The sequence below is a fragment of the Macrobrachium nipponense genome, chromosome 48, assembly GCF_015104395.2.
Source record: "Macrobrachium nipponense isolate FS-2020 chromosome 48, ASM1510439v2, whole genome shotgun sequence".
Taxonomy (NCBI): Eukaryota; Metazoa; Arthropoda; class Malacostraca; order Decapoda; family Palaemonidae; genus Macrobrachium; species Macrobrachium nipponense.
Window position 1 is genome coordinate 16214076 of NC_087223.1, and position 13424 is coordinate 16227499.

Here is a 13424-nt window from a genome sequence, read left to right on the forward strand (position 1 = left end):
CTGACAACTGACAACCTCTTCAGTTCATCCACACTCCTGACAACTGACAACCTACTTCATGTTCAGTCACCACTCCTGACCAAATGACAACCTCTTCATGTTCATCACATCCTGACAATGACAACCTCTTATGTTGCATCCACACTCCTGACAACTGACAACCTCTTCATGTCCACACTCCTGACAACTGACAACCTCTTCATGTCCACACTCCTGACAACTGACAACCTCTTCTATGTTCATCCACCACTCCTGACAACTGCACACCTCCTTCATGTTCATCCACACTCCTGACAAAACTGACAACCTCTTCATGTTCATCCACACTCCTGACAATGACCCCTCATGTTCATCCACACTGACAACTGACAACCTCTTCGTTCATCCACACTCCTGACAACACAACCTCTTCATGTCCACACTCTGACAACTTGCAGCCATTTGCTGTTACTAGACCGACCCTCAGCCAACTCTCGGGTATTATACAAACCTCCAGCAGCTTCAAGCTACAATATTAATTTGAGTCTAGTTTTATATAGTTATTCCAATCAACACAATTCAATTACCTTTTAGCTTTGAATCATTGACCTGTAGTGAAATTCGAGGGTTAGGTACGACCTCCAATCAATTTCAAATTCTGCTGCTAATACAGTCATACTAAACGGCTTTCATAGATAATTGCATTACTGCCAATTTTGTCATTTAAATTAGATTTAAACTCCAGATTATAGTACCATTTCATGTAGCTTACCACTTTACTATTTCCAGGATGCATTGAAAGCTTTAGATTTTGCCCAATGAATAATTCTCAAGACTAGACAACTAGAACAAAGTAACCATTACTTTGACAGATTTTAACAACTTTAATCCTTATAACCCAACAGGAAGGAATCATAAAAAAAACAGTTTGGCTTAAATTTTAAAATTACAAATCATGCAGAACCATAAGAACAGTTTGGCTTTAATTTTAAAAATTACAGCTCGTGCAGAACCATTTACTTAGTGAAGAAATTTTAAGAGATTTGGCTCTACAAGAGGCAAATCTTAACAGATTCCTCTATTAGGATCTCTGCATTTCTAGACGGAAGTGTAACTTCCATGTTTAGCCATTTGTGCCACAGGAGACCAAGTTACGAGAGCCACGTTCTCCAAATCTCTTCTCCATAATTTTCTGCGAGGTCGAAGAACTCTGAAGTCTTCATGCACTGAATCACAGATGGCGAGGTCATGTTAGTCACAGGAGAGAACCTTCTAATGCAATGACTCCTTTCAAGTTTTAACAGTATTCAAAAATAGAGCTCCGCATGACAAACTGCTGCTCTATGGAAGGAAGGCCCATGGCACCACCAGGGAGGTCAGTCTTCATTCTGGTTTAGTTTTCAGGCGAACTACTGCTTTGTGTTTGGACTGCAGCTTGCTCCCAAAAGCCAGTCTTTTCTTCAATTAAGCAACAGCAGGTGGTAATGTCATGCAACACTTCATCCACACTGAAGAAGAGAAATGGAAATTTAAATGCTTTAGAAAAATTAAGCACCTGCTTAGAACTTTAATATTTAATTTAATGCAGAATTGTAGTATGTAGCTTAGGTATTCTATACTCAAATTTAAACTTTACCTACAAGTGAAATAGTAATTTAAGCTAAATGGAAGATAAGCAGAATAGGTAATAAATTCAATAAATATTTCACATTTAACCTGACTAGCTTTCAAACCTGACTGTCAAGCTAAGTAAATTTACAGATGATTACTGGAAAGACCATAACCAACCCATTAAGACTTCCTAGATTAAGTACACATAGTACAATGACATCCAGGGTGAGACATCCGAAGTCAACCACTTCTTTGGCACTTTAAACAGTTAGCTTTGGAGCCCACCAACTTACAGGTCAGGTCACTAGCCGACTATAATTTCCCCAGTTCTTAGACCAACATACCTTCAACGAAGTCGCTCATGGACAATATTAAGTCTATAAAGTTAAAATATTATATGAAGTCTAGGTTACATGATTATGATATCTATCTCTGCCCGATATACCGTCAGACACACAGACCCACGTAGACAAATTCGAATATAACATACCAAGCCCCACATGGACAATAAGAGCTTTAGGATTTACTTAAATTGAAGAGTTTACTCTCAGGGGACGAAGTTTCTACTTTTAATTTGGATTTAGAGCTGCATTATCTTAAAATTTCTTACTTAGAGATTTAAAAAGTGTCCACTTATAGTTGCCAAGTAATCCTTTGGCTAAATTAAAACTATCTTTCTATTTAAGAAAAATCTAAAAGATACACAGCAACTGAATAAAGCTTTTAAAACTGCTAAAAGATAGCAAAATAAGTAGTGGAAAGCTGTGGTAATAATTGTCGTATAAAATATTTTAAATATACAAAAATAAAGTGTTTTAAAAGTTACGAAACAGTAATAGCAAGTCTGCAAGAAAACTGCCCTGAAATTTAATGGCTATTAAATAAAAGCAAAACAAGCCTAAACACCTTCATTAGCTATCAAATTACAGCAAAACCAGCTTAAACAACTTCATTAGCTATCAAATTACAGCAAAACCAGCTTAAACTTTAATAGCTATCAAATTACAGCAAAACCAGCTTAAACAACTTCATTAGCGATCAAATTACAGCAAAACCAGCTTAAACTGAACTTCATTAGCTATCAAATTACAGCAAAACCAGCTTAAACTGAACTTCATTAGCTATCAAATTACAGCAAAACCAGCTTATACTTTAATAGCTATCAAATTACAGCACAACCAGCTTAAACTGAAACTTTAATAGCTATCAAATTACAGCAAAACCAGCTTAAACTGAACTTCATTAGCTATCAAATTACAGCAAAACCAGCTTAAACATTAGCTATCAAATTACAGCAAAACCAGCTTAAACATTAGCTATCAAATTACAGCAAAAACCAGCTAAACTGAACTTCATTAGCTATCAAATTACAGCAAAACCAGCTTAAACTGAACTTCATTAGCTATCAAATTACAGCAAAACCAGCTTAAACTGAACTTCATTAGCTATCAAATTACAGCAAAACCAGCTTAAACTGAACTTCATTAGCTATCAAATTACAGCAAAACCAGCTTAAACTGAACTTCATTAGCTATCAAATTACAGCAAAACCAGCTTAAACTGAACTTCATTAGCTATCAAATTACAGCAAAACCAGCTTAATGGAGCCTGAAACGCTGAACAGTTGTGAAAACCTGCTGTAACAGTTTTGTAAAAAAATATCCTTCTCAACTCCGTACACAGCTGCAACATGAGTTACCCTTCAATATATTGGAAATTTAAGTGAAACATTTAAATTAATAGGGCATGGATGTGAACAACCACAATAATAGGAGTTAAAAGCAAAACTGAAATAAATAAAAAAAAAAAAAAAAAAAAGATTTAAAACACTAACCATTTAAGTCATCCAGTCTGCGACCCACATCAGTCTAGTAACCAAATACCCTATTCACTGCTTAGGCCAACAAAGGCATATACAGCATTCAAGACTTCTTACACTCAGGATCTAACCCAGGGTTTCTCTTAGAGCGCCAGTAGCATAACGCTGCAGAAGTTTAGTACCATGAACTACAGTGCGATAAACTAAACCAAATTTGGCAATTTAAAAAAAATATTTAATTACTACAAATATTTTAAAACTTTGAACGATGGTTTTCTGTAAAACTAAGTACAAAAAACTGTAGATTTACTAATAATTATTAAGATACACTGTAGCCTACTACAAACCTAGCTCGAGTGACCATTACATACCTTACAGCTATATAATTAGTATAAAAATCTTTGTAGACTTAGCCACAAACCTAGGCTTTAAAAAAAAAAAACTTTGTAGACTTATTTACAACTAAAGTTATACTTAGAAGACTAATAACATCTAAAAATTAATAAAATAACTGTAGATTTACAACTAAGTTAGGTTAGGAAAACTTTCTCTACTTATTTACAACTGAACATTCGCAAAAGGCTTTGTACTTCAGATTCCATAACAAACAACCAGGATCTAACCATATATCACTACGTCAAGTAACCAATACAAAAAGGAACCACACATCCTAAACCAGTTTCCTATGGGACCTAACTACCATCTTGCAAACGAGACCAACTAAGAAAAACTACCAATATGGAAGAACAAAGTCCTGTAATTGTATTAAGTTTTTTAGGGGAGAGTTTACAAAGGCAGGATGTAAGCACAATTTAATAAGGTTCGCCATTTACGACCCTAGTCCATCTTAGCCTCTCACAGGCGACTATACAGTCACCCCGTACAAATTTAGACTATTTTTGGCTTAAAGAAGTTCAACAGTCACTATAATAAAGATTGACTAGGTATGATGTCCAAACAATCGTCCAAGTTCAAACAATCGTCCAAATGCCCAGTTTCCAAAAATGTCCAAGTCCAAACAAAGTCTTACAAAGTCTTAATTAAATGTCCATGTCCAAACAAAGTAAAAGTAAAAATTACTACAAGTCCAAAAACGTCCATCCACTAAAGTAAAAAAAGAAAGCCCAAAAATTTTCAGTCCACTGGCAAAATGTCAAAATAAACAATACAAAAAGCCAACTAAAAAAATTGTCTTAAGTTTTAATTAACTTGGGCAAACTTCAAAAACTAGTCTTTAATTGCGTAATTAAAGTCCCACTTAAATACCCCACCAGCATTTAAAACCACTTAAAAGTTGGATAAGTGGTTGAACAACCTTAAAAAATATGATAATAGGTTTACCAGATATAAGGATATGTTATCCAACGTTGAACAAGGATTAAGAATTTAGAAAATTACGAATTCATAAGAGTACTTTATCAATAAGCTTATTACTAATATAAAAACTAATCTATTAACTTAAACGAAGAGTTTTTAAGCCCATACGCACAACATTAACTAAAACCTTAATTAAAATTTTGCAAGAGTATAGTATAATAACATTGGATTTTCAAAGTTGCAAATTTTACGAAAACTTTACATATTAACGAAGTACATAATTATTTTTGAACAGCTCCCATTTAAAAGTTTAACTGTTCAGCTTTCAAGTCACTTTCACAGATTAAAAGTATCTTAAACAGAGCTACTTAAATCTTTAAAAAAACCAGTGTTAACTCGCATATTTATATAAACTAAGAAAAATGTTAATCTTAGGAAAAAATTTTAAAAGTTAGTCAATGTTAACTACCATAAAAAGCAATTACTTTGAGAAGATTAAAATATTCGAAATTCAATAAAATCGAAAAATCTTAAAATTAAGCCAACCAGTTTTCAATTTTCAAATTCAGTTTTAACATTAGCGAAGCAGCTTTGGTATACGAACCACCATCTCCTAAATTAAGAAGGTGTCTTAAAACTAGTTACCTTGGAAAGACTTTGTACAAATTCGATAGATCAATATTACTAATCCGCAGCGGCCTAGACTATGGCAGTTGCGGTTTTTCTTTGCAGTTTTACCTCCTGAACAAGAATTTCAAGTAATATTTATTCGGACGACTGTAATTAACCCCCAGGGGCCAGTACTAAACACGGCGAAAGACATTGGACACCCCAATCCCTAGTGGATGTCTTATCCGCGGTTACGTTCCTTGCAGTCCGTGAGGAGTTTAGAATTACTCAAATTACCACAATTTAATAATAAGTCCACGTCAATTTATTTAGAAGACAAATAAAAGTTAATTTCGCAGTTGGCGGTCAACTCAAACCTAGTTTACGAAAATAAAATTACGAAACACAAATAAGTTTCAATAACTTCAAATACAGCACCTGCGCACTTGTAACTGCCGAACATTACTCGAAAACTTAACCCTCATAAAAGGAAAATTGGCGAAAAACTACACTTAAAACAATCTCGTTAAAGAATAAACGGAAACCTACGGGAATAAACGAATTTCTTTGTACACAACTAACCACTGAAGTAAAATCTGCAATAATCCAGCATAATAGAACACTTCCCATCGATGGCCAACCATACGTAAGTCCTCAAAAAACCACGAAAATCTCTTGTAAAAATTCACGAACAAGGAACGCATTCCTGACGACTATCACACGAACGAATCCAGAAACTCAGTCACTAGTCGATATTTAACGGTTCGAAGTCCTCCTCAGGTCAATTGTAACTACCATCCATGGACCGCAAAGCACAGGTTGTCTTACTCCTTCGTAAAATGAATTCTATTGTTTTCTATTTCTTTAAATGCGTCTTGCTTCTTTATGCACTCAGCTGGTCTACTTAAGCGAATTTATTGTGTATGGAGAGTGAATGGAAAAAAAAATTTACAACTTGCGATAGGAAATGAGTTTCGACACTGAATTCTAATCATAAACTTTTTAAAATTACGAATAAGTCTCTCGTAAAGTGACGTTAGAAATCATAAAAATGAGGAAATTAGACAAGATTTCGACTAGTTAACCTTTAAACCGTATTTCAAAATTTATTAAAAATAAAAAAAAATTGCTAATACACCTATCGTAATGTTACGTTCAAATTAAACAAACTGATAAAAACAAATGAAAGTTTTGACAAATCAACCGTTTAATCGTATTTCAAATCCTACTTAAGAGAGAATTAGTCCCATACACTTATAAACCGAATACTTATCAACTAGTCCATGAATTACGATATTACGAATCCTCTGAGAGAGAGAGAGAGAGAGAGAGAGAGAGAGAGAGAGACCGAAACTAAGGCTATTATTCCGGGAGGGGAACGGTTGGGGGGGGGGGGTGGGGGGGGGTGGGGGGGGGGGGGGTGGGAGGGGGTTCAATATTCACACTTAACTTACTAGCCCGGATCACGGCAGGTCATAAATATGGGAGCTAAGTGGGACTTATGCTGTTGTGTTTAGGTGCAATAAAAGAGCTTTTTATTTATATTTTTAACATATTCATGGTCTTAAAATGTTCATCTGTACAAAGGTAAAGCAATTCCTCGGTTGCTTGCAGTCACAATGCCTTAATTTAACAATTATTTATAGTGAAAGCCGCACTAGAACCATGAGCCAGCGAATGGAACAAAAGAGATCCCAGTCAAAATAAACCAAAACTCGGTGAAATTAACCACCGAGAACAATGTAAACAAACCGGTCTCCAACGCCCGGGAAATAATCCCTGGTTTCTCTCTGTCCATTCCTCCCTGTTTCTTGACAAGCAGACGCCTTAGAGATCGTCCGTCAAAGTCATTTCCTGTGGGAGTGGAAGGGAATGATTTATGCTCATCATCACGACTTATGGCTCTGTCTAATAAGCGTGATTTTGGCGGGTGGAAACCGTCTTTGGAAGGTGATGTTTCTCAGTTACTCGTAGTGAAATTATAAGGGCGGATTAGTACTACACGTTTTGTTTTCGTTTTTCATTCTTTTCGAGTTGCAGAAATCATTTTTTTTTTATATCTGGAAGACATTTTAACATTAAAAAGATTATGATATTAATGCTTATTACTATTTTTTTTATTCATTTGTACAAATAATCGTGAATAATATATTTAAAGGGGAAATAATATATTTATTCTTGATTTTTCTAGGACTGCAGAAAAGAAGTTCAACAAAACGCTTGTTTTTTTTATATTTGGGAGACGTTTTAATATTAAAAAGATAGTGATATGTATGCTTATCACTATTTTCTTATTTAAAATGTACAACCAATCAACTGAAAAATTAATTCATAAGGGAAATCTATGATTTTTTTCATGAATTTTTTCAAGAATTTCAGAAATGGTCAAGGCCAGAATATGCTTTTAATAGTGATCTGGAAGATATTTTGACGTTAAATAGAAAGTTAGATATATGCTGATCACTATCTTTATTTGACATGACCAAATAATCACGCGAATCATTTATTTGCAAAGGAAAATTACGCATTTGTTTTTTGTTTTTTTTTAAGTATTTCAGAAATAAACAGTGCTATTATATGATATTTTTATATAATCTGGAAGACGTTTTCATATTAAAAGCAGAGTGATGTTTTTTTATCTCATATATAAAAATCATGAACGTATAATTAGGGGTAACAAAAATGAAAACCAATAAATAATTTTCATAGCAGAAAAAGAACATGCACGTACAATTAAGGTACAAAAAAATGAAAACCAATAAATAATAACTGTATACAATTGATTAAACGGATAAAAACAGACACACTTCAACCGCATTTATAAATAAGGCAAAAGAAAAAAACTTCTCTAATTGAACGCATATTAAAACCCCAGGCAATAACTCTAATGATAGCTGTCACGCGAAACACGAACTAGTATAGATTCCCAGTTTGTTTTGAGGAGTCGTTCCCTACGAAATATAAATCCATTGTCAGAATTAGCAATGCCTTAACGAGAGAGCAATTATTGCTGTCGCTTTCCTTATGAACCGCTATAATTTCTCATTTTTATATCAAGATTTTTTCTTCAAACTGTTTTAAAGATTTGGTCTTTATGAAAAATGAAAATTAGATACTACAGGGTGTATTGAACGGTCCTTCAAAACATATGGTTGGTGCTATTGTCAATCACAACGAAGAATTGTATTATTATTATTATTATTATTATTATTATTATTATTATTATTGCACCTATTTTTGCGTGTGTGAGAGAGAGAGAGAGAGAGAGAGAACCAATCGTGATTGTTCACTTCTTCGAAATGTACACCAGCAAGTTGAAATTATTCACAAGACGTTCTTTAAATAATCTCTCTCTCTCTCTCTCTCTCTCTCTCTCTCTCTCTCTGTTTACGGTTCGGTTCAGACGAGCGAAAGATTTACCACAGCATAAAGACGCAGCATAATCTGACCTATGGCTGTGGCTGTTCTTGGCGTTGGGTTTCACTGGTGGGACGCTGATAAATAGCTGGTACTTGATGAAGAAAGAGAGAGAGAGAGAGAGAGAGAGAGAGAGAGAGAGAGAGAGAGAGAGTCAAATGCCTTCATCGTGACGTGTCCGTTGACGAGAGCAAGATCTAAGGTAAGTAAATGACGATACGTATCATTTGTCTACAAATTTAGAATTACTTTGGCTTGTTAATTCTCTCTCTCTCTCTCTCTCTCTCTCTCTCTCTCTCTCTCTCTCTCTCTCCAGACTCAAAGGGGCAGTGACTCAAACTCACGGCCCATAAATAAGTCCAACCTGGACGGGGGAATCTGTTTTCCGATAACAATAATGCGACCCTGATATAATCCTCGGCTCTAATTGGTTGCCTTCCGACGATACGAGAAATACTCACGTATCGCCAGATAAGATCCTGGCTCCTGATTGGTCACGGATAACAACGTGGGCGTGGCTTACGATTTGTTTCGTCAGTGTTACCACCACGATATTCAAAGGAAGCCTGCAAGTTAATGTAAACTTATGGAGACGTCCAACAACCGAGACATTGGCAACACTGAAGCCACAAGCAGGTCTGATTAAACCTGATTGAAAACAGAACAGCTTTGTTCATTTAGTCTCTAAGTGTTTACAGTCCCTTTGAATCGTTCCTGAACGAAACCAGACCTTAGGTAAATCATCGTGTGATGAGTTGGGCCAAACGAGAACCCATTTGGGGACTCCCTTCACCTAAAATATGGGCGGGGGTGGGGGAAGTGGGGGTTATTCATTAACTAATTATCATATCAAGGGGTGGGAGACATTTGTTTAAAAGCTGAGGAATGGATGCCTTTTGGAAGAGAGAGAGAGAAGAGAGAGAGAGAGAGAGAGAGATAAACGTATGGGAAAATGAAATGGTTTAAGATCAACAGAGAGAGAGAGAGAGAGGAGAGAGAGAGAGAGAGAGAGAGAGAGATAATCATGAGAAAATTGAATGGTTTAAGACTAACAAGTATCAAGAGAGAGAGAGAGAGAGAGAGAGAGAGAGTTTTTTGGTCTCAAAAGCATCTGCTATTTATTTCTTCCTCTTCAATTTGAAGCATATGCTATTTATTAGCTTTAGATAAGCTTAAATAAATGTGTGATTATTTATCATTCCAAGCAAGCCTTATTAGATCAACAATTATTATTATTATTATTATTATTATTATTATTATTATTATTATTATTATTACTACTACTACTATACTACTACTACTACTACTACTTAACTATCAGCAATTAATTGTAATGACGAATATTTAAAGGTAAAGAAATCATATTAATTATTATTTTTTTTTTTTTTTTTGCTCTATCACAGTCCTCCAATTCGACTGGGTGGTATTTATAGTGTGGGGTTCCGGGTTGCATCCTGCCTCCTTAGGAGTCCATCACTCTTCTTACTATGTGCGCCGTTTCTAGGATCACACTCTTCTGCATGAGTCCTGGAGCTACTTCAGCTCCTAGTTTTCTAGATTCCTTTTCAGGGATCTTGGGATCGTGCCTAGTGCTCCTATGATTATGGGTAAAATTTCCACTGGCATATCCCATATCCTTCTTATTTCTATTTTCAGAGCTTGATACTTATCCATTTTTTACCTCTCTTTTTGTCTCTTCAACTCTGGTGTCCCATGGTATTGCGACATCAATTAGTGATACTTTCTTCTTGATTTTGTCAATCAACGTCACGTCTGGTCTATTTGCACGTATCACCCTATCTGTTCTGATACCATAGTCCCAGAGGATCTTTGCCTGATCGTTTTCTATCACTCCCTCAGGTTGGTGCTCGTACCACTTATTACTGCAAGGTAGCTGGTGTTTCTTGCACAGGCTCCAGTGGAGGGCTTTTGCTACTGAATCATGCCTCTTTTTGTACTGGTTCTGTGCAAGTGCCGGACATTCGCTTGCTATGTGGTTTATGGTTTCATTCTTGAGCTCTCCCCTCTGTAGCCATTGCCACGTGTCATCGCTGGCTAGTTTAGTCTGCCTCATGTATTGTCCGAGCATTGCTTTTTAATTTAATTATTTATTATTATTAATTGTATTATTATTATTATTATTATTATTTTACTTATTACATTATTATTATTATTCTTATTGCTTAAACATATCAGTAATTAATTGACGAATATGTAAAGGTAAATGAACCATATTAATATGTATTATCATTATATTATTATTATTATTATTATTATTTTAAAAAAGTAAAATTATTATTATTATCATTATTAATTATTATTATTATTATTAGGTATTATTATTATTATTATTAATTATAAGGATACAACTTAACAGGAAAAGAACAAAGGAAAAAATAAAAACAGAGAAATATCAAATGAAATTAAAAAAAACAAACTTAAAATCTAAAAAGAGATAAGAACAAGAATACGAAAAAAAAAAACTATAAAAAAAAAACACACAAAAAAAAATAAATAAATAAACCCACATCAGACTTTACTAAAGCGACGACAGGGGGAAGGAAAGAGAGCGTATCCTGTAAGATGCCCAAGGTGGGTATCCTGTTAGATGCCCGGGCTGGGTATCCTACTGAGAGAGGCTGGTGTTGTTGACAAACGGCTGGCCAGGATGCTGTCAAAACTATCCTACTCTCGAGTCCTTTGAAGGACAGATGCTTAGAGAGAGAGAGAGAGAGAGAGAGATTGAGAGTATAAATGAATGCAGAAGTGAAATGGTTTAAAATTTATAAGTAGAGAGAGAGAGAGAGAGAGAGAGAGAGAGAGAGAGAGAGAGAGAGAGAGAGAATTTTGTGAATCGTGCAGAAGTTAAATGGTTTAAGATTTACAAGTAGAGAAAAAAAGAAAAGGAGGAGAGAGAAAAAACAAAATGGAGAAAGAGAGAGAGAGAGAGAGGTGTAGGTTTTACTGTTCATTCACAGTGTCCTCCTAATGATTTTGTCTAGCTTTCTTTTAAACTCTTCCACACTGTTGCTGTTTGCAACTTCTGGTGGCAGTTTTATTCCACGTGTGTCACATATCTGGAATGTGAAGAAGTTCCCACAATGGGATGTGTTGTATCTCTTCAGTTCTATTTCCATCCATTATTTCTTGTCTGGTTTTCGTTTAAACGTAAATAGCTTACTGTGTATTTTTGTTATGCCTTTCAGTATTTTAAATGTTTCTATTAGTTGTCCTCGCAATCGTCGTGTTTCTAAGCCATACATGTTCAGAATCTCTAGTCGTCTTCGGTAACCTATTTGCCTGATGGATGGAATTAACTTTGTGGCTCTTGATTGTACCCCTTCTAATCTATTTGTCTTTTCTTAGTGTTGGTGACCAAAACTGTACTGCATATTCAAGATGAGGTCTAACTACTGATGTGTAGAGCTGCAGCACCGTTTCTTTATGTATCCCACTAGTTTCTGTGCCTTCTTTTCAGCTTTTATGCACTGTTTTGTGGATTATAAGTCCTTGGTAATAGTGACTCCAAGGTCCTCCTCTTGTTCTACACTATTTATGTCATTCCCAAGCAGCATGTAGCTACCATGGGGGTTGTCTGTTCCTATTTGTAACGCTTTACACTTATCTACGTTAAAAGGCATTTGCCATTTTTTTTTACCACTCAGTAATGTAAATCAAAAACAAGAGAGGGCCGAGGACAGAACCCTGAGGAACTCCGCTTGTCACATCTGCCCATTCTGGTTCTTCTGTATTTATTACGATTCTCTGTTTTCTATAAGTTAGCCAGACTTAGACCCAGTCTGCTGCTATTTCTCCTACAATTCCCAAAGCGCTGACTTTTGTCATCAGTTTCTTGTGTGGGACTTTGTCAAAGGCCTTTTGGAAATCTAAGTAGTAGAGAGAGAGGGGGAGAGAGAGAGAGAGAGAGAGAGAGAGAGAGAGAGAGAGAGAGAGAGACAGCGAGCCAGTCAAACATACGGGAAACAGAAAAAATTAAAGATTAATGGGCAGAGAGAGCGAGCGAGAACAAGAAATGGTGTTAGAGAGAGAGAAAACGAGTCGTTCGCACGTACATTCAATTCTTCGCTCTCCCTCTTACAGGACACCCGCCCCAGGACACCCAGCGCCCCCCTACCCACTCCCCCTCACCCAAAAAACAGAACAAAAAAAAATCAATAAGATATGTTCCCCCAACACGGTGTACATGACAATGGTGTTTCGATGGCTTCTCCTCTCAGCTACCCAGTCTGTCATCTAAAACAATTTGGGGCTTGGCTCCCCTCACAGAAGGAGGAGGAGGAGGAGAGGAGGAGGAGGAGGAGAGGAGGAGGAGAGAGAGAGATAGAGAGAGAGAGAGCGAGGAGAGAGAGATAATTCTAGTGATTCAGGTGGCCTGTCTCTGATGTCTACCTCTCTCTCTTGTATCGAGTTATAGATGCCAGTGTTATCTTTTGGGCTGTCTGTCAGTTTTAAGAAAATTATTTTAAAGAAATTTTTAAAACACTTTTAAGGTATTTCATAAATAAATCAATGAACAAATACATAAAGAAATAGGTAAGTTTCATTTTGAAGCACTTTTAGGTTATTTGATATATAGATAAATAGAAATTTATAACTTAATGAATAAAACAGTGGTATGTTTTACCATTTCATAAATAGATTGAGCTAATAG

The 13424-nt window shown here is 35.7% G+C and overlaps 1 long non-coding RNA gene across 1 annotated transcript; it reads right to left on the bottom strand.

The window, feature by feature from the left end:
* Nucleotides 1-1264: 1264 nt before the first annotated feature.
* On the bottom strand, nt 1265-6080 carry LOC135204943 (uncharacterized). The gene is made up of 2 exons (XR_010312382.1): nt 5918-6080; nt 1265-1487 (listed from the first exon to the last, which is right to left on the bottom strand). It is a non-coding gene; the product is annotated as an uncharacterized LOC135204943 (long non-coding RNA).
* Between the last annotated feature and the right edge of the window lie 7344 nt (nt 6081-13424).